The sequence below is a fragment of the Sus scrofa genome, chromosome 3, assembly GCF_054392235.1.
Source record: "Sus scrofa isolate SSC_HxYL_T2T_F1_AM1 chromosome 3, Sscrofa_HxYL_maternal_Yorkshire_Landrace_v2.0, whole genome shotgun sequence".
In the NCBI taxonomy this organism is placed as follows: domain Eukaryota; kingdom Metazoa; phylum Chordata; class Mammalia; order Artiodactyla; family Suidae; genus Sus; species Sus scrofa.
Window position 1 is genome coordinate 91,867,373 of NC_139385.1, and position 25,518 is coordinate 91,892,890.

Below are 25,518 nucleotides of genomic sequence, written 5' to 3' on the forward strand. Positions count from 1 at the left end.
TGGACCCTTAGCCTGGAAACCTCCATATGCCATGGGTGCGGCCCTAGAAAAGATAAAATAAAATTAAATTAAAATGAAATAAAAAATAAAATAAAATAAAATAATACATCCTGGAGTTCCCGTTGTGGCGCAGTGGTTAACGAATCCGACTAGGAACCATGAGGTTGCGGGTTCGGTCCCTGCCCTTGCTCAGTGGGTTAATGATCTGGCGTTGCCCGTGAGCTGTGGTGTAGGTTGCAGACGCGGCTCAGAACCTGCATTGCTGTGGCTCTGGCATAGGCCGGTGGCTATAGCTCCGATTGGACCCCTAGCCTGGGAACCTCCATATGCCATGGGAGCGGCCCAAAAAATAGCAAAAAAAAAAAATACATCCTGAAAATAGTGACAATTTGGGCTTTTGTCCAAATGTTCTATTAAAGGGGAAGTAGTTCGGAGTTCCCGCTGTGGCTCAGTGGTTAATGAACCCAACTAGGAACCATGGGATTTCAGGTTCGATCCCTGGCCTCGCTCAGTGGGTTAAGGATCTGGCGTTGAGCTATGGTGTAGGTCACAGACGCTGCTTGGATCCCATGTTGCTGTGGCTGTAGCGTAGGCTGGCAGCTACAGCTCTGATTAGAGCCCTAGCCTGGGAACCTCCATATGCCATGGGTACGGCTCTAGAAAATACCAAAAAAATAAAAAAATAAATAAATAAAGAGAAAGTAGTTCAAACAAGATGTCTACATATTTAAAGAAGGGATGAGGAGTTCCTGTTGTGGCTCAGCAGTTAGCGAACCTGACTACCATCCATGAGGACGCGGGTTCCATCCCCGGCCTCACTCAGTGGGTTAAGGGTCCGGCATTGCCGTGAGCTGTGGTGTAGGTCGCAGATGCGGCTCAGATCCCAAGTCGCTGTGGTTGTGGTGTAGGCCAGTGGCTATAGCTCTGATTAGACCCCTAGCCTGGGAACCTCCATATGCCACAGCTGCGGCCCTAAAAGACAGAAGAAAGAAAGAAGAAAGGAAGGAAGGAAGAAATGGTAACATCGATTTCTCTGGCCACCTGCCAAGAAAAATTTATGTTGCCAAAATAAAAGAGAACAGGTTGTTTGTTCAATATGAGCACAGTGTGTAGCAGGTTAGGAATTGGGCCTCTTTCAACAAGCAGTTTAAGTTACCTAATTTTAAGTGTTTCTATGAATGTCCCCTTCATATATCACAGGCTATCCCTTCCTTGCAAATATTGGCACAGCAATCCCTGTCTCCCAGTGCCCACTCCGCCCTCCCCCTTGGGGGCCCAATCACTACCAGAACTTCTACCATCTCTGCACCAAAGACTCCCACGTCCACACCTGGAGGTCCAGCAGGGACTTCTCCTCCCACTCCAGGAGGTGCACGCACTGCCTCTCACTCAAGTGTGGGGTAGGGACTAAAAAGAGAAGCCATCACGCAGAAACCAGTGAGGGCCACCTGAGGCTTCATTCTATCCCTCTCTGTATCTGCACTTGTTTGAAAATTTCCATTATAAAGAGGCTTTTTTTTTCTCCTAAAGAGGATCCATCAGAACTTTAAGGATTAAAATTCAAAAGAGAGAAACAGTTAAAAATAGGAGTATTCAGAGATATTTTAAGTTCATTTGAAGAAAATAATTCTTATGTGGTAAAGAGAATAGAAAAATAAAAGGGCTGCATCTCATTTACTTAAAGAATAAAAGCTACGTAAGTTCCTCATAAACAAGCATTAAATTTGGCCATAAAATAAATGTAAAATACATGCCATTAATTCCAAATGTTTAATTAGAGAGGATGATATTTTTAACAAACCCACTGTGACCCTTTCAATGTTAGAGAAATAGATTTTTTTTTTTTTTTTGGTCTTCTAGGGCCTCACCCACGGCATACGGAGGTTCCTAGGCTAAGGATCTAATCGAGCTGTAGCCGCCGGTATACACCAGGGCCACAGCAACGTGGCATCTGGGCCACATCTGCCACCTACACCACAGCTCACAGCAGCGTCGGATCCTTAACCCACTGAGCAAGGCCAGGAATCAAACCCGCAACCTCATGTTCCTAGTCAGATTCATTTCTGCTGTGCCAGAACTCCAAAATAGACTTAATTCTGAAAGCATCACCAGGCTTCCCATTGAACAATCTAAACCTTGATTTGAAGCTGTTTTTTTCTGAGAAGCTTTTGGATATTAAGTACTTTTCAAAGAAAACAAACAACAGAATTCTGAAGCACAAATTATATGCCTTAGCTAGTTTATGGTCCACAGAAAAAAACTTACTGGAGTGCTAATACTTTCATATTCATGGTTGCACTGGATTCAAACAATCAACATATGAACTTGGCTGTGCAGGTTTTTTCCTAATTATGCAGGGGGTGGGGATGGGGAGGGAATTACCTAAGTGGGTTGCCATGGTTACAAAGATTTGATGTCAGCTCAGGGACCAAAATCTACTTCAAGTCCTCCACATGGACCAGTCTCCCTTTTCAGTAAGTTGCTCCCCAGCTCCCACAAGATGACTGTCCCCGGTGACAGCCCTTGCTGCTCCCCTGTGGTCCTGTACCACTGGTGATCTCCACTCTCACCCTCCACCTCAAAACACTCTGTCACCTGGCCCCCAGGCTGCTCTTTCCCTTCTCAGTCAACTTCCTGCAAAGGTTCCATTCCTTGCCACACCCCTTGGTTCTGCCTTGACCGATCCCCTTCACCCTCTGGAATCTTCACAGTCCTCAGCTTCTCCAGACTTCCCAGAGCATCTAACACTGCTGGCCACCACCCCGACCCCCACCCCAAGTTCAAGATCAACCCAAACTCCAATTCGCTACTAGTTCTCTTGCCTCTTGGCAGTCTTTGTTCTTGGCCCATTCCCTCAAATGGGCATTCTCCACACTTCTGGGCTCAAGCCTACTGCTGAGCTTTCCTTTGCCCTCCACTTCTGTTCTCTGAACCCTCTCTGACACCACTTATAGCCTCCCATGATCTGATTTTTTTTTTAAAGTCCCCATATACCAATAATCTGTAGCTGACTCCCTTCACACCGTCCTGAACTGGTTTCCAAATCTCATCCCATTCACCACAACTCTTTTTCTCTTTCACTCTCCTTTGTTACCATCAAAGGGGCTCTTGGCTTTTCTTAATGGAAATTAAAAACAGGCCAGACAGAAGAATTCGAAAAAGGCTTTATTGGGGCCCCTGCTGCAGCAGGAGGGAGCGAGCTGCTTCTTTATATAAGGTGAGGGTGGGGGGCAGAGTCCAGGGGTTGGGTCAGAGGGGAGCCTACCCCATGGTGATTCTGTGTGCAGGGAGCATGCATGGTACCCTGCTTTTGCTCCTGACACCCTGCTTTTGCTCTTGGCTCTTCAGAAGTGCCAGTTGAGTTTTCAGAGTTTTTTGGTATCTTCAATTTGCTCCAACTGCAGCATGTACTCAGTTATTTTTAGTCTCTTACAGTTTCTTTGTATTTTGTTGCTCAAGATGTTTGTCTAGATGCAAACATCACAGTCAGGGCAGCAAAGGGTCCCAGGTCCCAGCCTGCCTCATTTTCAAATAAATCACTCGCACACTTAAATTCTGTACCTTTCCTGACCTGGTTTGGGCCCTCAGTTTTCCCCAGCAAGACTGATGAAGTGACCTAATTCAACAAATAATAAGCACCTACTTAAACCAGACAATGTTTCACAAAGAATGAAGTCATGTGGTCATAAAGCTGATAAGGGCTCAGACAAAGAACAGTAACAGTAGATAAGGACAGGGACGGTCAGAGAAAGCCTCTTCTCAGACAGAAGGTGGGGGGAAGGGGGCAGGACAGTTGCAGGAAGGCTGAACAGCCAGTGCGAGGGCAGAGACTACAGAGACTGGAGCTGTGGCAGTTGGGGGTGAGGGGGACAGATAGGAGAGGGTGAACGGAGCCAAGGGCCTGCCAGGTGACAAAGAACTTTGGCTTTACTCTGAGGGAGACTACGGGCCACTGGAGTAGAGAAGCAGGGAAAGCAATTCAGTTTCTAAAGATTCCTCTACCTTCTTTCTGAGCATAGACTGTCGTGGGCAAATAGGAAGCAGGGAGCCCCATTAGGGGGGCTATAAAAAGACCTAGGCCCCTGAGCACACCCACCTGGCATCCACCTCTCTAGCTCAAGCTCATCTTCCTAAAGGCAAGCCTGACCGTGACATGTCACCACAGCCTCTCCGCAGGAGCCTTCCATGGCTTCCTACGACCTCCACAACGATCAAGTGCCACTTTCTCTGCATAGTCATCAAGGCTGCACTGTGTCTTACGACCCCTCCCCTAAGCACCCTGCCCTCCAAACCCTTGGGATCACGTGCTCTTTCCCTGACACACCACCACAGGCCAGCCATCCCCAGCCGCCTCCTCCCAGCTGCCTCCGCCAGCCTTTCTCTGGCCCTTAAAGTTATTTATGCATCCAGCAAGGCTAAGCCCAAACACCACTTCCTCAGGAAGCCTTTCTTGGCTGCCCCCACTGCTGCACTTCTCTTGCACCTCTACCGAAACACTTAGTTCCTGGTTAGAGCTCCCACCAGATTGCTACCTCCTTGACAGCATCTCCTGACCCATCTGGGAATACATAAGGGGCCAAGCAGTGCCAGGCATCCACTAGGTGCTCAATCAATGCATGCTGGCTAAGTGAACAAACTGACCCTTTTGTTACCTATCTTCTTGAGGTCTTGGGGGTAGAGGTAGGGGGTGTCCAAGAACAGGTTTTCCCCTTCGGCTACTGTAACCTGGAGGCTAGGGGTCCATCTGATGGAGCCTCTGGGGACTGCGTGGCATAGCCACAAGGCCAGAGTAGGGATGGATTTGAATCCCAGCCTCCAAAGCTTTCTGCCTTCCCAGCCAGGTATCTCCAAGGCCCAGACAATTTGCTTTACATTTGCCTAAAGCCTTAGCAACATGTTTTCCCAGCCTCATTCTAGAGGTATACAAAGTAGAGGAAAGCACCTAGAAGGATCACAACCAAGTTAACAGCAGTTACAAAGAGATGGAAATAACTTTATTTTCCTTTGTCTTGACTTTTCCCGAAATAAACGTCATAAGAAAAAAAGTCTTTTAGAAAGAATGCCATAGTACCACAAAGTTAAATTTAAAGAATAGCCCCCAAGAGAGTTCCCACTGTGGCTGAGCAGTAACCAACCTGACTGGTATCCATGAGGATGAAGGCTCAGTGGGTTAAGGATCCCGCATTTGCCACGAGCTGTGCCTTAGGCTGGAGATGCAGCTAAGATCGCAAGTTGCTGTAGCTGTGGTTTAGGCCAGCAGCTGCAGTTCCAATTCGACCCCTAGCCTAGGAACTTCCATATATGTTGCAGGTGCAGCCCTAAGGGGCGGGGGGGAGGAAGTACTTTGGCTCCACAAAGTAAAATTCTATTTAAAAAAATAACCCACAAACACTTGGAGGCATGAGACACCTGAATATACAATATTCACTTACGTAGGAAGACTATAAAAATTGAAAATGTTTTAAACGGGTTGTCTGAAGCATTCAATTAACAACTGGCTCTGTGCTTTCGCTTCTGAAATAATTATTTTACAAAACATAAAGCAGTAAAACGTTGTTCTGGGAATCCCAGGTGCTTACTGAAGGCTCTTACCTAAACTAGATTCTTCCATGAGCTTCATAATCAAGTGTAAACTAACCGTCAGCACTGCTCATTTCACACAGGTGACCAATCAGCTCCAAAAGGAACACTTGAATGACTGTCACTTTAAGACTTAGAGAGAAAATGTCTATTAAAAATAATTGGGGGAGTTCCTGTCATGGCGCAGTGGTTAATGAATCCGACTAGGAACCATGAGGTGGCCGGTTCGATCCCTGCCCTTGCTCAGTGGGTTAACGATCCGGCGTTGCCGTGAGCTGTGGTGTAGGTTGCAGACGTGGCTCGGATCCCGCGTTGCTGTGCCTCTGGCGTAGGCTGGTGGCTGCAGCTCCGATTCGACCCCTAGCCTGGGAACCTCCATATGCCGCAGGAGCGGCCCAAGAAATGGCAAAAAGACAAAAAAAAAAAAAAATTGGGGATCAACTAACAACAATTAATATGTCTTATTTAAGCTGAATGCTACATCAACAAAGTGCTGAATCAACAAAGATTTGGCTTCTAACTTTCAATAAATAACCTACACAATTTTTACAGTGAAATAGCATATGAAAACACAGACGATACAGTTGATTTAGTTATCTTTTTAAATAACTAAAAGGGGGACAAGGAAACTGTATGTCAGGCACAGTGCTGGGTATTTTAGGTGTATTGTATTAATTTTCTTAGCAAATCTGAAATAGCTTTTTTTTTCTTTTTTGTTTTTTTTAGGGCCACACCTGAGGTATATAGAAGTTCCCGAGCTAGGGGTCGAATCAGAGCTGTAGCTGCCAGCCTACAACACAGCCACAGCCACACCAGATCTGAAGCGTGTCTGCAACCTACACCACAGCCCACAGCTCCTTTAACCCACTGAGCAAGGCCAGGAATCAAACCTGCGTCCTCATGGATACTACTGAGCCACAAGTGGAATTTGCTGAGATGGGTTTTATCTCCTCTATTTCACTAATGAGGAAACTTGAGGCTTAGAGTATCAGGCAATAACCACAGTCACATAGTGAGTGTGTGCCAAAAATGGAACTCAAATCCTGGCCTGTTCCACAGAAGACTTTACACTCTATGCTTCTGTAAATGCCATTTATATCAAGTTCAAGAATAGGCCAAACCAATCTACAATGATATGCGTCACATCTAAGAAGACATAAGTCAGAATAAGGGTTCCCTCTAGGGGCTGAATACTGACCAGAAGGGGTACTACAAACATTTACTTCTTGATTGAGTGGTGGACACACATTCATGAGATGCACACTTAATATTAGTGTACTTTACGCAGTTTACTCTATGCCACACCTCAAGTTAAAAAAAAAAAAAAATCCTCCTCTGATTGACTCCAAGTTCATTCTCTTTAACCACTAAACCACCATACAACCACTTGACAGAGACCGGCCACACTCTAGAATTGATTCCCTTGGATAATCAGTTTTTTAAAACATTCTGGTAAACACAGTACATCTTAATCACATCAGAGTGAAGCCTTCGGAACAATAAACCTATTTTTAAATGCCACAGAATGAAAAGTAGAAAGTATCAATTTCCTTGCTACTTGGGAATTTCCCATCTGTAGCCACATTAGAATAAAAACAATTTTAAAACTTGCTCTAAGGGAATGTTCACAGATGCACAGAAAATCTATAAAAAAAATTCTTAAAGACTTATCTATAGAAATAACTACGTAAAACTACACAAAATATTTCAAGACATGTTATGATTTTATCAACAGCACTGCCCCTCGAAAAAAGTTTGAATCTTGCTACAAAAATTAAGACAGGCAAGAAGACAGAGCTGATGCGCAAAGTGCAAAAAACTCATAGTAGGAGCCACAACTCTCAATGCAGAGTTGTAACAAATAAACAATTTTTTTCCAGCAGTAAAATAATTGAGGCGCATATGCCCTAATAACAAAATACCAATTGAGTAGCAAGTTCTTCCCACCAAAGCTTTGTTCAGACTAGCAAAGCCTCATCATCAGTTGGTGATGATGAAATCATTACATCAATTCGCTCAAAGCCTTACCCCACACACACATATACCTCTTATTCAAAGGTAATTGCCTCTCTGGAGAGATGAATTTATCCATCCTACAATTTGAAGACAAATTTGGCAAGCACCTAGTTACAAGTTATCCCACCTTGAGAGAAGTGGGGAGGGACAGCTGGATCCATACCTGTGGGGTATATGGTCTTTACTGGGCACTGGTGATTATGTAATCCAGGAAACTCAACTTCCAAACTGTCAGAGCCCAGTTTAATTCATGTTTTAACATTCTGTACACACCAAAAATGCCAGGCAACTGATCCAAATGATTTTAACTTCTCCTGGGTATTTGCAGATAAATCCAAAAGGGCTTTATGAGAATTTTTCAGTATATGTAACTTATGCACCACTATTGTACATGCTGCATAAATTACATAACCAAACAGTAACCCAGATGCAAGAATTTCCATGTTTATAAAAGTAACCATTGGCATTTATTCCATTTTAAAGTCTTTAACAAAACTGCCCAATAAAACTGTCAGAAAAGGGGGGGGGGGAGTTCCCCTTGTGGCCCAATGGGATAGGTGGCATCTCTGCAGCACCAGGACACAGGTGTGATCCCCAACTGGGAACATCAGGTTAAAGGATGAGGTGCTGATCACAACTGCAGCTTGGATCTGATCCCTGGCCCTGGGGAACTTGTAGGGTTGGCCAAAAAAGAAAAAACAAAAACCTAAGTAGAGTCAAATATTGCTGCTATTAAGTTAGAATGAATTAAAAAGCTCTGACCCAGTACGTCAAGAACAGAATGTGCTTTAAGAACATTCACAGCCCTGGTTCAGCATTTTTAAATTACAGTTAAAAATGAAAACAAGGAGTTCCTGTCGTGGCTCAGTGGTTAACGAGTCTGACTAGGAACCATGAGGTTGCAGGTTCAATCCCTGGCCTTGCTCAGTGGGTTAAGGATTCAGCATTGCCATGAGCTGTGGTGTAGGTTACAGACGTGGCTGATCTGGCGTGGCTGTGGTGTAGGCGGGCAGCTGTAGCTCCGATTAGACCCCTAGCCTGAGAACCTCCATATGCCACAGGTGTGGCCCTAAAAAAAAAAAAAAAAAAAAAAAAAAAAATACAAAAACCCTGCCTTGTCAAAACTAAAACTTATAAGGTGTGAGGGGAGCAGGACAGGCCATCCCAAAACATGTCACTTTGAACATACCGATTATTTTGAATTAAAGTTACTTGAGAAAACAGCCAGTGCAAGGACACGCTGACCCTCCCTTGTCTCCCTGAAAGCAAAAAATAAATCTCCCACTGAAGGTATCCTCCCTGCACCGGAAGGGTAGAAGGCATCCTCAGCGCCAGAGACAGGGCTGTGCAAATCAACCTTGTCACTTCTTCACCAGTTAGTTACCCTAACTCCAAACCCCTCTGTCTCCTCAATTCTTCCCACGTTTGTTTCCTTGTCTAAAAGGTATGAAAGCTGCCTGCTTTGGTCACTTCTTTGGAGTCGCATATTTTTAAGGGACCCTGCACACATGAAATTAAATATGTTTTTCTCCTTATGTTAATCTGCTCATCTGTCTTATGTCAATTTAATTATTAGACCAGCCAAAGAATTTAGAAGGGAAGAAAAGTTTTCCTCTTGTTTCAAAGTTTGAGAAACAAAGAACTTACCTTTTTTTCTTTTTTAAGGGCGCACCCGAGGCATATGCAGGTCCCAGCCTAGGGGTCCAATCGGAGCTATACCTGCTGGCCTACAGCCACAGCAAAGCCAGATTCGAGCCGCATCTTCAACCTACACCACACCTCACAGCAATGCCAGATCCTTAACCCACTGAACAAGGCCAGGGATCGAATCCAAAACCTCAAGGTTCCTAGTCAGATTTGTTTCCACTGTGCCACAACGGTAACTCCAGGATTTACCTTTTCTCTTATCCTTGCATCAGCTGAGAAAGGTGACGTTTCTATCCAAAATATCTTAGCTTTATACCAACAATGCATCAGGTAAAGCAAAATGATTAACTTTCTTAGATTCTCATTCATTTCCTAATGTAACTTAAAAAAAAAAAAAGCCACACTTTTTTACAAACAGTACTGTGAAAAATCAACCACAAATAATCAGTTCCACTTTCCTATTTTTAGTAGAATTTTAGTATCTTAGAATTAGAGAAATCTAAATTGTGGTTTTCTTCAAAAAACAAGGAAATCTTTACAACTACAAGTCACCTATATATATACTAAGCTTGCCATCAAAAACCCGGGGGGAAAAAATCAATTCATAATTTTACCAGCATATTATGTTTATTTTTCTCAAAAGATTACCTCATTCCCTGGATTTTAAAAGCTATCCACCAGCTGCCAAATTTGGCTGATTTTAGTCTCAGTCAGACCAATCAACATGGTTACAGTTTTTGGTAAGAGGAAGTTGGTGCCTGGGGGACCGTCTACATTGATTACACAATGACCACCACTTATTAAGTGATTCTTAACTCCCATGATGCAAAACTAGGAGTTTGGCAAAAAGTTTCCTATTTGTCCTCAAAAACAATCTTGTGGAACAGACACTACCATCCCCAAAACTAGACACGGAAAAAGAGGCAGGGATGCTAAACAATTTGTCCAAGGCCACCGAGCAGTATGCTGCAGAATCAAGACCCGAACAGTGAAGGTGGGAAGTGGGAACTCTTACGGAAAGTTCATGTTCATCACACACATGCCATCTGCACAAAAATTAAAATGAAGGGCATGAGCCCCTGCTACAGGCAGCTTCCCAAGGGTAACAGTATTCCAAACAGAGAAAGTACTTCCAAACAGGAGATAAGATAAAGACATGTGCAAAGGCTTGGCAGCAGAGAAAGGTTCTCAAGTATAGTTCTAAGTACAGGTTCTCAAGTATACGGCTTCGGCCAGTCCATGGTCCTAAAATCTAATCCAGTTTATGGGTACCCAGACTTTTAACACTCCCAAATTCCACCAGGCTGAATAACCTCCATTCAAAAGAAGCAGAAGAGGGAACTAGGACAGGGGGGAAGAAGTGACCACTAGACCTATCCTCCCCGGAGGTATGCTGTCAGATCCACACGGCGGAGGCCAGGAGAGGGCTCAAGACGGGAGCCCGAGCACGGAGCTGGGTTCAGCTGGGTCTCCTCCTGGCCCTGTCAGCCACCTCTTTAACCATCCCAGTCCTGGCCCTGTCAGCCACCTCTTTAACCATCCCATTAACTCCCGAGGCAAAAATTACACCGGAAAGATTTGTTATAACAAGCAGAAGCCCATATTCACCAACTGGCTTTGCAATCTGAAATCTACAGCAAGGCTCCAATAAGGGAGCGGTAGGAGAATATGGTATAATTGTTCCAAATTACCATACTACTAAGTTAGGAAGGTTCAGGAGGCCATGGGGGACAGGGATGAAAAGACAAGCATACCACCTTTACTTTTTAAGGAGAGTGTCCTCGCCAACCCAGGTTTCAGGCTCTGACACTTGTAGGGATTATCTAGGCTGCTTCTCCCCTTCTCATAGGAGACAGTGGATTCTGGGGCTTTCCTGAATGGAAAATACTGTGGCCTGGAAATTAAGGTAACTGGGTTTCATTGCCTCCAGAAGGGTCGGCCTGCCGTCCCACGGCAGGCCAGGAAGAGTCCGCACCGATCCAAGACCACCCTGCACGCCAGGTGTTTTACAGAGGCCGGCTCGACGAGCTCCCCAAAGCACCCACCCTTCCCCCTCCCCAGGTTTCGGTCAAGCAGCCTGGTTAATCATTCAACGCGGGCGCCGTGGAATATTTTTGTAGAGGTCACAGCAAAAGGTTCTCTCCCTAAGTTTCACAGAAACCAGCCTTTAGGGACCCAGAGGTGGCAGTGGCAGGCGGATGGGGGTGGGGAGAGACTGCCGGCAGCTCTTTGGCTCACAAAACACCTGATCTCCCCATGCGGCACCAGAGGCAGCGCAGTGCGAGGGTGGGGTGCGGGGGTGCAAGTGCGAAACCTACCACCGCCCCCTCCCCGAAACGCCAGGACAACCCAAATGAGGAGGCCCAGCCTCAGACTCCCCTTCCCAACGCCTGCATCACCCCCGCGCGGGCTCCCCCGGAAGTTGGGGTGCAGTGGGGAGGGAGGGATATTCCTAGGTCCCGGGGCGGGTGTGGAATGGAGCAAGAGGCTCAGAAGGCATGGTACCATGGGTTTCGTTATCCTCTTCCTTCAGGGCAAAGAAGGTGGCGGGGGGCCGAGGGGGAGGACGGGGACACCTAAATGCGGCAGAAGCCACCTAGAGACGGTTTCCTCCGCTGGGGCGTCGGTACGAAGCCGGAACCGGCGAGGAACTGGGTTGTATTGGGGGGGGGGGGGGCGGTGAAGGGGGAGCCAGGAACTAGAGAGCTAGGAGGGAGCGAAGCCAGCCTGGGAGGTGGGAGGGAGGCTGCGGGAGTGTAGACCCGCCCGGCCCTACCTTGTCCGGGAGCAGCTCCTGCTCAGCGGGGCGGGGGCGGGAGATCGCGGCTGCATCCACGTCCCGGCCGCTCCGCGCGGCTCAGCCCGGCGACCGCCGCCGCTCTCGCTCCATGCGTTGCGCCCGCGAAGGGCGGACTGGTGGTGTCGGCGACGGGGTGACTGACTCGGCTCGGCCCGGGCTCGGTTCCGGCACTTGTTGCAGCCACCTCTGCCGCGCCTCACTCACGGCTCGTGGCGTCTCCACCGCCTCCGGACTCCCGGCCCTCCTGGTCCTCGCGGCCCCGCCCCTGCCCGATGCGCCAATCAGGCCGGGCACCGCCCCTCATGTTACCGCCCAGTCTGGCCCGCAGCCCAGAGACCCAAGTTTAGGGAAGGCGCAGCTTCTCCCTGTCTGCCAGGGGCTCCTGGGACCCGCCCAAGCTGATGTTGCTCCTGGTTCCAGGGTCTCTCCATGCCCATACCTGAGAAGCAAAGGATTAAACTAGGGGAAAGGGACCCTAAGAATTAGACCCTCGGTGGGAAAAAGGGCAGCTCGAAGCTCAAAAGAACTATTTTCCAACTCCAGTCTAACCTAAATCCTTCTTGTAGTACCTTTGACGTTGGGAAACTAAGCACATGGCCTGGTGAGGACTCCAGTGGCCTCTTCTGGCCAGAGTGTTTGTGACTGGTTCTAGGCCGAACTGCGACCACCCAAGTGCTTGTGCCAATGTGCCCCAGCAAAACCCTGGGGTTCCACCATGGAAGATGAAGGTAGGGGTTCCTGGGGCCAAAATGGAACTTGACCATTGCTCTCTGACCCTCCAGTACCTGCTGCCACCTCTTAGGTATTCAAATGATGCCTACTTTGAACTGTTACCCGATCTTTATGAAGCCACCCAGTACATGAGGAGAGGGGAGTCTTAGTTCTCTTTGTGGTGTCTTACAGATGGTTTTCTTGAGGTTCCTGGCAAGTCTCAGGACGCCAAAAACGCAGCATGCCTAGAAACTGGGCCTCGAACCCACACCACGGCCCGGATACCTAGGTGCAGCCTTAATGGCCGAGCTGTGATATACATCCCTCAGGCTGGATGGGGAATTGGTGCCTACACCCCCCACACACCCAATGGGACTCTGGGGACCACTGACGCGCCCTCCTATCCCAGTCCCCCAGCGGGCTCGCCAGAGCACTGCATTTTAAGGTGAGCCCAAGATGCTGCTGACACAACTTTGAGGGCCCCAGGTGAGCCCGGTGCAACCGGATGGAGAGGTTGCCCTGGTTTGAAAGATCTAGCACAATCAGTTCTATCCCCCTTACGTACTGCCTGGAGGTAAGCCTCTGGCCAAGAGGCGCACCTGACAGCATCCCCTCTTTTGGTTTTATCTCTCCAGAAAGAAAGCAATCCCCTCTAGATAATCAGACTAAGGAATTAAGAGCACCACACCCTTAATTATTTGCATTTTTCTGGCTTCTGAGGTGGAATTAGCTGAAAGAGAAAGAATTGCTAAAGTAGTAATTTCAGGCACCTTTGAGCTCAGCCTACTCAACCACGTGCCCTTACTCTTAACCAAGCTCAGATTGAAAGAGGGGCAGGTTGTTGCTAGAGGCAAGGAGCCACCTGGGTGTCATCCTCTAGAAACAGGAATTCTATTTTTTTTTTTTTTTTTTTTTTTTTTCTTTTTAGGGCCGCACCAGCAGCATATGGAACTTCCCAGGGCTGGGATCAAATTGGAGTTGCAGCTGCTGGCCCACACCACAGCCACAGCAACACAGGATCCAAGCCGCTGCAGCTATGCCAGATTCTTAACCCCCTGAGCCAGGCCAGAGATAGAACCCGCGTCCTCATGGATACTAGTGGGGCTCATAATCCACTGAGCTAAAGCGGGAACTCCGAAATAGAAATTCTGAGTCACTTCTGGGAAAGTTTTGATTTGCAGTCTTAAGTCCTTTTTGCTTTTATGTTGAGCACATGATTCTCCTAAAATTGCGACATAAAGTCAAAGAAACAGTCGGATTTTTGTATCTTCAAAGAAAAACTTCTGGAAGGATACAGACAGGCTGTTAACCACTATTATCCCAGATGTGGGATTGAGGGAGATGAATTTTATACCCTTATTGACTTTGAATTTTTTTTCCAGTTATATTAACTTCCATAATTTAGAAAACAAATAAAACATCTTCAAATAAATAAAAATATTAGAAATTGTTTAAGAACGCTGCAGAAAGTATAAGCTAATAAACAAATGAAGCCTATGTCTTTCCATGTCAAAATAATTAATCCTGAACCCCTGTTCCTTGGTTTAAATAAAAATATCTCTAGGCTACTCTTCTGATCTTTAAACGCTGTGATGGGACAAGACTAACATCTGAAGATTTTTTTTTTCCCCGCCATCAGATCAGGAAAAATCTGATTGTTTCTACACATATGTGTCTTCCTTTTAAATGCATTCCTAGTAGCCACAGACATACTTTCAGGGCCTGCCAGCCAACTGGTTTTTAGTAGAGGAGCTGCTACAATGTCAGCTGGCAACCAACAAGGAAATTAAGCTCTATCCTCTGCAGCTGCCAAAAACTGCCCAGGCCCTGAAATTAAAAAATAAAGGCATTCTCTCCATAGTGCCATTAATTAATGCAGCTGGGAGTGTATCTGTAACAGTTACACTGTGTCTTCGGGGGAATTACTCAATGCTAAATTCCACTATTTCACTCAGTTACTCAATGCTAAATGCCCACTCGGCTGTAGTTTTGCTCTTGGGTTGGGGCCTGGGCCCATCATCAGTAGGTAAAGATGTATTATTCATTTATTTAACAAAGGATGTGTCGACCACCTCCTAGGTGCATGGCACAGGGCTCAGCACTAGCATGGTGAACACAGCCGACACACTTTTCCCTCTCGGAGCTCACAGTCTAGCTGGAGAGAGAGGAGCTTAACAATTAAATGCACTGTCAATTGTATAATGACAATTGTGATACTGGCCAAAGGGAGTGCAAGGAAGAGGGACCATTTGTCTGGGAGTCCAAGGGGAGGTGACATCTGAGTTGAACTCTGAAGGGTGAGTAGGATTTACTTAGGCAAAGATGAGAGTGGAACAGAGTTCCTGGCTGGTTCCGGCTGCAAAGGGGGGTGAGGGTAGGGGTGGCTTTGAAGAGGAGTTTGGAGAGCTAGGCAGAGACTAGATCATGCAGGGCCTACTATACCATTTTCACACCATCCCTCTGACTGCAATGTGATGAAGGAATAAGGGAGGGGGAGGAGCGGAGTGGAAGGACAGTCAGGAGGCTGTTGCTATAATATAAGTGAAAGGGCTGTTTGTTTAAGCAGTGGAGCAAATGGAAAGATGTAGATACTAACAAGACCTGGGGATTACTTAGCCAAGGAGGAATCAAGGAAAACACCCAGATCGCTGCTTCTTCAAACAGATGGATGGTGGTACCATTTTCTGAGTTGGGGGAACCTTAGGGAAGGGGGATTGAGAAAACCTCCTCAAGGTTCACATTTGGTCAGGGTGGGTTTGAGGCGCCTGTAGGATGTCCACGTGGAGATGTTATGTTGTGTAGGTGGTTGGCTGCAGGGTCTGGTGCTCTGTAGAGAGGCTGGGACTGAAGTAGCTGGTGTAGAGGTGGCAAGAAAGTCATGAGAGTGAGATGGCCTCTGAGGAGAGTATAGAGGGCCTATGACTGAGCTTTAGGAACCCTTATCTTAAGGCTAGACGGAAGCAAATGGGCAGAGAAAGTGGAGGAACAGCCAAAGAGGCAGGAAAAAAAGTAGGAGATTGGGGAAGTGGAGTCTAGAGCCCCGGCAAAGAATGTGTCATAGGAGGCAGTAGCCAACAACACTCAAAGTGGCTGAGAAATGGGGAAATGAGGCCTGAATGCATCCACTGAATTGGGTGACCGTGGTGTCACTGGGAATTTTACAGAGCAGTGACTGTGGAGTGAGAAGGTGGGAGATAAACTGGAGTGGATTGAAAAGTGAGTGAGAGATGAAGAAAGGTACTGACTACCAGCAACTCTTGAAGGGTTTGACTATGAAGGGTCAGAGAGAGAAATAGCTGGAGAAGAATGTTTTGCCAATAAAGGGTTTATTTTAGTTTACATTTATTTTAGGGTGGAATAAATTGAATGTGTTTAAATGCAGATAAGGACAACTGTATAGAGAAGAGGAAGAAGAAGGTACGGCAGAGAAAGGACAGTGGACAATGAAGGCTCCTGTGATAATGGGAGATAACGGAACCAGAGAGTGGGTGGAAAGCCTTACCTCATGCAGGAGGCCACCTTCTCTATTACAACAGGAGGAAGGAGGTTAGACGTTGATGAACCAGGCAGGTTTGGTATAGAACGTTCAATCCCCCCACCTGATGCCTTCCTCTTGCTCTGGGGAGGGGACTGGGAGAGGGACAAGGACAGGTGAGAGATTTAAAGAGAGTAGAGAAGATTTGACACAGTCATTGCAGAAGGTGGGAAGGTTGAGATGACCAGAGATATGGCAGGATAGCAAGACAGCATGGCAGCCCTCTTAGGGTTGGTGGCTTGAACTAGTAAGTGGCCCTTTGACCATCCTGTGTGATTGCTTCCAACAGAGCTCAGCTGTCTGCTCTGGTGCAGGCTCAGATGACAGAATTGCTAGGGCAGAGGAGCAAATCCCTTAAGCAAGGAATTGAGAACCTTGGCAAAAGTGGGATGGACATGATGCAGTAACAGAGAGAAAGGACAGAAATCAGTGGTTGGAAGGGTCAAAGGGGCAGGGCTCAGTCATGCTGGAAAGAGAAGGGATTGAGTCAGAGATTTAGATGCTTAAGTTTGTGGCTCAGGAGGTAGAGAAGGTTAGGACCTTGACAAAGCCAAGATGTGATGGGGGAGTGAAGAGGAGAAAGTCACTGGAGAATATAAGATCAAAGGATTGAGAGGCAGGGTATTGGATAAGTCATCTGTGTGGATAACGAAGCCATCTACGAGGATGTGGGCAAGAGTTGTGGTGTGAAGGTCATGGAGCCAGGAGCAAAGTCTTAAGAGATTGAGGAAGAAGGAGTGACCATGAGGTCAGAAGATGGGAACCAGCAGGAAGGAGAGAGCACTGTTGGATGACGGCAGGATAGAGGCACTTGAGGGAATGACAAGGAATACAGAAATGAGTGGCCCATTGGTTTTGCCCCATTCCTCTCTATGAAGCCTGATCCAGGAACTCTGTGAGCCAGGGCCACATCCCCCTCACTTCCTTCTCCTCCCCAAGGTATCCAGCAGGAAAAAATGCATGTGGAGACCACCCTTCCTCCTCCCCCTCTTCTTCCACTGAATGAACCCCAAAGGGGCACTGGCCATACACAGGAATCCCAGGTTTATCTCACCTCTGCTACTCACCTTCTGTCTTCCTCAGACAAGCTGTTGACCTTTTCTGCCCCAGTTTCATTGCCTGTAAAATGGGGACTAAAACACATGCTGCTCTCCTGGCAATTGTAAGGAATAGAGGAGCTAACTTAAGTAAAAACACTTTCTAAACTGTAAAGCGCTGTAGGAATGTGAGTGATTTCCCTTTTCACAAGCCCCTCACATACACCCACATTTCTCCCAGGAGCACTCCCCAAAAGATGGTGAGTCCCTGCTCCAGAGGAAGCTGTAATCTTGCCCAGAGGCAGGACAAACACACCCAAGACAATTAGAGAGGAATGCACAGCCTTGTCTGATTAAGTGTTAAATTGTAAGGTGCAGACAATAAGAGCTCTGAGCTCAGACAAGAGAATAATTAGCCAGAGTTGGGAAAGTCTGGAAGGCTTCCTGGAGAAGGTGGGATGGAAGGTGCCCAGACCGCTCACTTATGCTGAATATTTGCAAATATGTCCCATTCTTTTATGGCTGCAAAGACTGTCAATCTGATAGTCTTTTGGTAGATCCATGGATCTACCAAAAGTTTCCAGGCTGAGATTTCTCTCTGGGTGCCCCTGCTTCTGTAGTCACTCCTATAGCCCTGCCCCCTCTCACTCATAGGCCTGTGCTCCCCCAGGTAGTTGGACAGCCCGGGCTACACAATGAAACCTACATGCTTTGCCCTGGGCCTCTCATGTCTGGGCCTCCCACGTCACCAATTCCTAGTGAAGGAGCAGAAGATGATCCAGCAAGTTTCCTGAGCCCTTTTTGGTGCCAGCATACATCTGGTATTTTTGCACAGGCAGATTGCAGGCTTTTGAGCAAAAAGGATGCCCTTCCTTCTGCATCTGCCTCAAAGTACCTGGCCAGCCTAGGGCACCTGCACATCCACAGAATGAAAGCCCTGAGCCAGCTCCCACACCTGCCTCCTTTGCTCTTTACAATCTCTGCCTCATTGTCCAAGAGCACCCAACAACTTGCCATTCAGATACAAGCCCTATAGAGCGGGCCTCAAGAGCCCAAGACCTGCAACCCAGAGCTGGTTTCCACCTCCTTGGTTACATGGAAGCCGGTGCCTGCAGCCCTCTGGACCTTAGTCAGAATGAAGGCCTTCGCCTTCCTGCTCAGCAGCTAGCCCCCATGGCCTGGCTGGGGCCTCTATTCTGGACCTCCCTCCCTGGTTCACCACCGGCCTCCCCCATACCTCCACCAGCATGCCACAGAGCCAAGCGCACAAGGGTAGCATCAGAAGCAGAAATCCCCAAATCCCATATATACTGTGGATGAGGTTTTCTCCAAAAGGATAGCAGTGATATGCTAGTTTGTTAATCAGTTCCAAGTGGGGCCATGAACAACAGCAGACATCTGTCAATAGCTAAAATATTAATTTCTGATGGAAAGTGTGGAATTTTTAGAATTCTAGTCCAAATCCCTTGGAAACTTGGCCCCAAAAGTAGCTTTCTGGAGGCCACACACCTGACACTAGAGATAATATCTTGAATGTTAGACAATTAAGTCACATGTTAAAAATTACCAGACTCCTGAAGCAGACCCTGTCTTCCAAGGTTACTTTGACTTTACAACAGCAGAAAAACACAAAACCTTATTATCAGCTGCAGATGCTAGAAACCAAGGTCATGATTCCCTGGGGATTTGTTCCATATCCCACTGAGCTCTCATGGGGGAAAAACTCAGAATTCCCAGGTGAGTAAAGTCCAGCTCATACATAACATCGCAGTGATGTATAAGGTCAGCAGTTTGAAGGGACATGAACAGTCATCTCTATTAGGGTCATCATGTTGTTTGCAGAATGGAACTCTTGTGAGAAATGCAAAATCATATTTCCGGTTATTATCAAACTACAAAATTACATTCAAGAGGAGAGGCCCATAATTGCAGCATCAAGCATGAGACAGTGCCATTAATACGATTATCAGGGCGTAAGCCTATTAGAGAACTTAATGCCTCTTTGCTGGCATCATCCTTTGTAAAGCTTCCCCGGGTCTGGAAGCCATCTCAGTTGTAAACACAACTGTTACAAAACAGTGATTTCCAAGGGGCACAACAAAGCTCTGCTGGCCTTTACCAAAGGTCAAAGCTGCCTGGCTAAGAAGAATAGAGAACATTTCTGAAAAATGAAGATTCACCTGCCAACTCTAGTTCACCTGCCAACTCTTCCATAGAGAATGGAAGTACATCTGGCCTTGAGTCCTCTCCAGTCCATCAGCAATCCAGACATGGGTATGCTTGTCACCGGGAGGTATGCATGTGCCACCTTAGATGGACACAGGAGCCTAAGTTTTGGCTGCCGCTGGTGAAAAATCACGGTGTGGAAGTCCACAAACCCAGGTTCAAATCCTACTCTCAGATCAAGCCCTGTGTGTCCTCATGAGAATGGTAATACTTACCTCTAAGAGTTCCCAGGAAGGGAAATTGAGGTCACCTATGACAAAGTGCCTGTAGACACCTGGTACTAAATAAATGTTCATGTCTCCCATGGCCTTAGAAGTGGGACTAAGTGCTCATCAGGATGAAGTACATGTGGTGTCTAGGCATAGACGCCTGGGAATTATCAGCCTTTGTCCTTGGAGTCCACAGGAGGAACTGCTACCTCTTCTCATTCCAAAGAGTTCAGACATCATCAATTATTGTCACCATGTAGAAAGGAAAGATCAATTCGTGGTCCCTGAGAGGAGCCACCTACTTGATCTTCAGGAATCAGTGACTTAATGAAATTCACGTGGCAGACTGTCTCACAGTAAAACCACCAACAGGAGGGGCAGGGCCTCCTCCTTAAACAGTACAGAGAAATCCAAGGGCAGCAGACCCCATGGATAGTCTTCAAAGGGAAGCAGGATACATGTAACAATGTGGGTGAATTCCAACACATGTCGAATGAAACAAATCACACACAAAAGAATATTTGAAGTCCAAGGAGATGTAAAAACTAATCTATGGTGATAGAAATCAAAACACTAGATGTCTTGCGGATAATGAGAGAATTAACTGGAAAGAGGCATGAGGGAACTTTCTGAGATAAAATGTTCCATCTGTGGATTGGAATGATGATGATGATTACATGAGAGCATACCTTTGCCAAAAACTCATCACACTATACACTTTGGATTTGTGCACTTTATTGCTTGTAAGTTAGACCTCAACTAGCAGGAAAAAAAAAAAAAAAAAAAAAAAAAAAGGAAGCAGCAGTGTTTAGGGAGAGGGGAATACAGACAAGTGGGAGAAAGAAAGGGGCTCCCCACCCAGTCCCACTACTGTGGTGGGCAGTTTCTCCAGCAGCCAACTATGGGGAAGCTATGAACTGACTATAAGAACACACTACAGATAGGAGAGGATGCACTTTTCTAAAAATGAATATCCTATTCTGGGCCAAACATTACCCTTGTTCTTCTACAATTTGAAAGGCTTTCCATCACAATTTCCTTCTTTTCTCATCTAAAGCCATCCCAGGATATGGTTCTCTAAAATCAGCCTCCTTTAGAAGTCACTCTCAGAGTCCTAGTTGTGGAGTTCCAGTGGAAATGAATCCGAATAGGAACCATGAAGTTTCTCGAGTTCAATCCCTGGCCTCGCTCAGTGGGTTAAGGATCTGGTGTTGTCGTGAGCTGTGGTGTGGGTCACAGATGTGGCTTGGATCCCACGTGGCTGTGGCTGTGGTATAGGCCAGCAGCTGCAGCTCAATTCAACCCCTAGCCTGGGAATCTCCATATGCCACAGGCGCAGCCCTAAAAAACAAAACAGAAAGAAGTCACTCTTCCTCCACCTTCAGCTGTGCATGCCCATTATTACGCATAAACTTTGTGCCCTTAATAACATAAGAAAAGGAATGAGAGTTTAATTGATCAACCAAAGTCAAATTAATGGTCATCATAAGTGAAAAAACAGAGTTTGGGTCATCAAGAAACTTTCAACAAGGGAGAATTCTTTTTTTTTTTTTTTTTTTGGTCTTTTTGCCTTTTCTGGGGCCGCTCCCTTGGCATATGGAGGTTCCCAGGCTAGGGGTCGAATCAGAGCTGTAGCTGCCAAGCCTACGCCAGAGCCACAGCAACGTGGGATCCGAGCCACCTCTGCAACCTACACCACAGCTCACAGCAACGACGGATCCTTAACCCACTGAGCAAGGCCAGGGATCGAACCCACAACCTCATGGTTCCTGGTCGGATTCATTAACCACTGAGCCGTGACAGGAACGCCTCAGCAAGAAAGAATTCTGACAAACATTTCAAAAAGTAGAGGCCCCCAAAGGGCAGGAGAATGGAATGCGCGATTAGAACTGGAACAAAAACCAGATTGTAGATCCAACTCTATCATCAAGTACTGTGTGACAAATCCCTTTGTGCTATCAAAGGGAATTTATCACCGATAACAACAAGGTCATGGGCAAGGTTGCCCCTGCTTAGTTTGATTTCTCTGCTATTCTCTTGGCTCCGCCTTCTTCCCATTTTCTTCCTTTCCACAGGCATCTCACTCCAAGCCAACGTCCACCAGAAAAGGGACTCGTCTTCCACTTGTCACTTTTGATGGTTCATGAAAACTGTCCTATGAGCTTCCTCTTTCCATTTCATTGGCTGAAATGCAGTCACATGGCCTTTCCTAAACCAATCACTAGCTAAGTGAATGGAACCACCCGACTAGTTTAGGCAAATTATGGTTTACCCTTGAGTCCGCACACAAAGAAGGTATGGACCCCCAAACACAGTTAGTGCCACCACCCAGGGCAAAGGGGGTGTTATAAGTAGAGTTTCCTTGGCCCTGCAAATAGGAAGTTTATCAGGCAGGCAATGCCCAGAGGGAAGTGAAATAAGCAGGAATGGACAGAAGGAGAAATCAAGCTCTAATTAAATCATAATAAAAACCTTAGCTGATCTTTCAGAAAGCTCCAGTGCTGGGGTGGCTCAGAATTGTCCCAAACTGGGGTAAGAGGGCTGGGCCTTTTCACTCCTGCATCAACCATACATTAGATGTGGGATGCCCTTGGGAAGGGAATATTACCGTGGGCAAGGTGACTCTTTTCAGCAGATGAAAAATCTCAGAGAGGAACTCGGCTGACGATTTGCTGCCACCCCTCCCAGGAGATGGGGAAAGGAGTGCTTCAGTCTTGGAGGGGAGAGATGGATGGCTCAACATGTCATCCACTATAGGAGGGCTGTATGTTGCATGGGCAGTTCCTCAGGTCTCCTAGAAACCAACCAGGAGATCCCAGTCATGTCCAGAGAAAACATTCAGCCCTTACCAGGACCATCTCTAGGACCCAATTATCTCATTACTCTTCCACTTCCTTAGGAAGAGGTGGCAGAAGAGCTTCCAATGTCAGCTACCATTCTTGATCCCTGGCCCTGGAAATTCTGTATGCCACAGGCACAGCCAGAAAAGAGAAAAAAAGGGGGGAAAAAGGACTGGGACAGCTGGGGAGATGGCTATGTAGACTAAGTTTGGATGGGACCCAAGCCCTCAGACTTAAGGAGCGTGATGCCCACAAGAATGAAAATCCACAGGAATAGTCTTGAACAAGCCGGGAGCCTGCTAAGCCCTGGCATCTGTTGAACGTCCCAAATTACACACACTAAGCTGTTCAGTTCCACATTTCCATAGTGCCCTTCCTGCCAAGCTTCCTAGCATGGTCTACACAATGGGAAAATCAAAACGAGCAGCTAGACCAATTATGGATATGACAGGTCAAACAAATAAGCCTTTATCTAGGACTTAAGCAGACATGGTCAACAAGGGTCTAATCCAAAAATTGAGATTTGCACAAAGAAAGGCTTTATAAAACAAAAAGGAGGGGTGGGGTGGGAGTAGGGATGTTGGCATGAATTTTTTTCTCTCTCACTGAAAAAAAAAAAAAAATTTTTTTTTTTTTTTTTGTCTTATCTAGGGCCGCTTCCGTGGCGCATGGAGATTCCCAGTCTAGGGGTCTAATTGGAGCTGTAGCCACCAGCCTACGCCAAAGCCACAGCAACGCAGGATCCGAGCCGTGTCTGCGACCTACACCACAGCTCATGGCAACACTGGATCCTTAACCCACTGAGCGAGGCCAGGATTGAACCTGAAACCTCATGGTTCCTAGTCGGATTTGTTGACCACTGCACCACAATGGGAACTCCTGAAAATATTAACATAACATCTTACCCCATCTCTCCAAGCCACCCTGTCCCCTCACCCTCAACCCTTAGCCTCTTGGACATTCTCTAGGTCTGTTACTAATCTGGCTGTAGGGCCAACCCACAGGAAAGCATTAAGCTAGGGTATGAAAATAGCTGTCATGGAAAAGACCTGGGAAATTTACTTTGTTAATTGTTACATATCTAGTTAAAGGCCCCCAAATTAAATGTTTCTGTGCATACTCAGGAAGTATAGAGACTAGGTGTTACAGAAACCCCAAGCATTTCAGATAAGTGAGAAATTCTAGGTAGAGCGAGGGACTTGAATCTGATAATGCCACTATTTTAGTAGGCAGCCAGACATGGTAACTTATTTTATTATTATTACTGTTGATGAGAAAAACCATAAGCTTCTGGTCACCCTCATTCCAGCAGGAGAGACCTCAAGTCTTGTGGATATTCATTGTTCTGAGGAAAGGAAAATGCAGAACAGTTTTCTTTATCCTTTTTCCCTTTCTGGACTAACAAAGGCCACCTCTCCTCATCTTGGTCCATATGCTTCTCTAAGATTCTGAAGTCCATAGAACTCTGGAAAATGAAAGGTTTTTTCATAGTGGCACAAAACTGACTTGGCAGCAAAATTCGACTGGAATGTATTGGTGAGGGGAGAGAGGGAGTTACTGTTCACTTATCCCATATTTCCTTATAAATATGTTAATGTGTTTGATCACAGATGCTTCTCCAGGCACATTAATATGTCTGAACAGAGATATATATTGAGGGAATGATCAGCATATAGATGATAACTGAAATCATGGGTATGCTGAAAGGTCCAGGGAATGAAAAGAGACTGAGAAGAGGGCAGAGGACCAAATTTAGTGAATGGGCCTGAGGGAGGATCAGGAAGCCAGGAAGTGAGAGAGGAAGTGTAAGCAGCTCTTTGTCCCCTCTCCTATTTGCACATGTCTGTTTCCCTCAAACTTTAACAACTTAATTACAGATGTGAGATCACTAGGCAATATTTAACCTAACCCCTGTACTGCATGCCCCATGCTTCACTAATTGAATAGCTTTTGCAAGTTCCTGATCATACAGTGCCTAACATGTAGATACTTTTCTGAAATAAGAAGTGGAAATGAAGAATAAGCAATTAATGGATGACTAGATCTTTTCCCCAGCTTCCCCTTCAATACTCATGTGAGCAAACTTTGTGAACAAGATAGCAGCTAAAGAAAGATCATGAGGAGTCAGCAAGTCTGCGCAGTGAAAGATAACTGACCCGGCTCCCCCACCCCCAAATGATTAACTGCGACTAAGTTTCCCCTTTTCCCTTTAAAAACTTTCACGGCCGAGCAGAGTCTTCAGAGTTTGTTCTGGGACATGAGTCTGCCTTCTCCTCAGGTTGCCAGCCTCCTGAATAAAGCATCTTTCCTTTCGCAACCACTGCTTGTCTCTCAAGTATTGGCTTTCGAGTTACAAAACTAAGTTTGATAGCAGAAGGAAGAAAAAGCGTGTGGAGATGCAGCAGCCCAGGGAAGAGATGTTTCAGTGTAGTGGGTGGTTATCAGTGTTGGCAGCTCCATCGAGGCCAGTGGTGGCCTGAAAGGCAGCAAAGGGATTTGCAGCCTCAGACATCTCGTCTTCCAGGAGGCCAAAGAACACCACTCTTAAACCTATTTTCCTATTTTTTCTTTTTAAGATTGCTGAACGATGCTTTGTTCTTTGTAGGTACCCAATAAAGACTTGTTAATTAATCGACTGTGTCATTGAAAGCCATAGATCAGAGGGGCAAACCTGCTTTTGTGAGGTCTCATTTGGGATAAAAGGCTGAGAAGGCAGCAGAAAGCACACAGAGAAAGAGCATGAAGATGACTAAGAAGTGAGATGAGCTTGCTCACTGGCATGGAGAGTCGCTCCTTAACTCCCTGGAAGGGCAGTAGGGCTGGGTAACACAAAACAGTAAAATAGGTATATCTTTGAAATGAAAAGCGTAAGAACCATGGTAGAGAAAGTAGATTAACCAAAGAAACATTTATTCTT

At 46.3% G+C, this 25,518-nt stretch overlaps 1 protein-coding gene and 1 long non-coding RNA gene across 2 annotated transcripts in view; one reads left to right on the plus strand and one right to left on the minus strand.

The window, feature by feature from the left end:
- Nucleotides 1-12,263, minus strand: part of B3GNT2 (UDP-GlcNAc:betaGal beta-1,3-N-acetylglucosaminyltransferase 2) — a 32,624-nt gene extending 20,361 nt beyond the window's left edge. Inside the window, exon 1 of the mRNA XM_003125112.6 lies at nucleotides 12,020-12,263. The gene's annotated coding sequence lies outside the window, so the exon portion shown is untranslated. The remainder of the gene's footprint in view (nucleotides 1-12,019) is intronic.
- Nucleotides 1,835-25,518, plus strand: part of LOC146404771 (uncharacterized) — a 1,009,186-nt gene continuing 985,502 nt past the window's right edge. The window contains exon 1 of the long non-coding RNA XR_014841879.1: nucleotides 1,835-5,875. This is a non-coding gene — a long non-coding RNA (uncharacterized LOC146404771). The remainder of the gene's footprint in view (nucleotides 5,876-25,518) is intronic.